The following is a 1,171-nucleotide window of genomic DNA, read 5'->3' on the forward strand; positions in this document are numbered from 1 at the left end:
TAGAATGCTGTGGCATCATTATAGCTCATAGAAACCTCAAACTCCTGGGCTCAAGGGATCCTCCTGCCTCACTCTCCTGAGTAGCTGTGACGACAAGGGCCCTCCACAACACTTGTCTATTTTTAGAGACAGGGTCTCACTGTTGCTCAGGCTGGTCTCAAACTCATGAGCTCAAACAATCCACCTGCCTCGGCTTCCCAGAGTACTGGGATTACAGGTGTGAGCCATAGCACCCTGCTGAAGATGTATATTTTAGTTTCTTATGGACATTGGAGGCATTGATAGCTCTTCCTTGGTCTTGAACTTGAGTCTGTGCAGAACTGAGTACATGCAATTGCTGGAGAATGAGCCTTTACTATATTAGGGACACAGCAGGCTCAAGGCAGGGCCAGAGGCTTCGAGTGCAGACTCTGTAACCAGACTCTGCCACCTAACAACTGTGTTTGCATGACCGTGAGCAACCTTTAACTGCTATTCCTTAATTACTTCCTTCTTAAAATGGAGGTAAAACCATACCTTCCCCTGGGTTTGTTATAAGGATGAAATGAATTGACATTTATCAAGCACTTAGCAGAATGCTAGCAAATTTTAAAATGATTTTAAATTCTAAGCTATGTTATGGGCCATTTCCCACATGCAGGGTATCTCTCTTTCCTTGATCTCAACTGAGGTAATGGTGAGATTTTTCTGTGAAGATAAAATTGTTAATACAAAGTATGTTTTAATAACTCACCGTCGTGTGTTTCCTCTGTAACTGTTCTTTTAAGATCCTCTCTTGAAATTTTAGCCTTGTCCTTTGCACAGTGCCCATGGAAACAAAGACCCACGAAATATTGTAGCCTAGATAAGCAGTGATTTCTCTAACTTGTGTTGCTGATACTTTCCTTAAATCTCCCATTCAAATGGGAATCATGACAAAGCCGCATACTGTGAAAAACCTACCTGTATAGTTTTGTAACAGATTTCAAATAAATTAAATTTTTAGCATAAATCATCATTGAAGTATTTGTGGAATTAGGTGCACAGCTCTCTCATTGCGAATGGGAGCCATGCATCTAATTTCAGGTCCTTAAGATGAAATATAATCACCGGTGTGTCATCTGCTATAGAAATATAACTCAAGGGCAGCACCCGTGGCTCAGTGAGTAGGGCGCTGGCCCCATATACCAAG

Source organism: Otolemur garnettii, unplaced genomic scaffold (assembly GCF_000181295.1).
Source record: "Otolemur garnettii isolate 467f Iridium unplaced genomic scaffold, OtoGar3 scaffold00061, whole genome shotgun sequence".
NCBI classification, from domain to species: domain Eukaryota; kingdom Metazoa; phylum Chordata; class Mammalia; order Primates; family Galagidae; genus Otolemur; species Otolemur garnettii.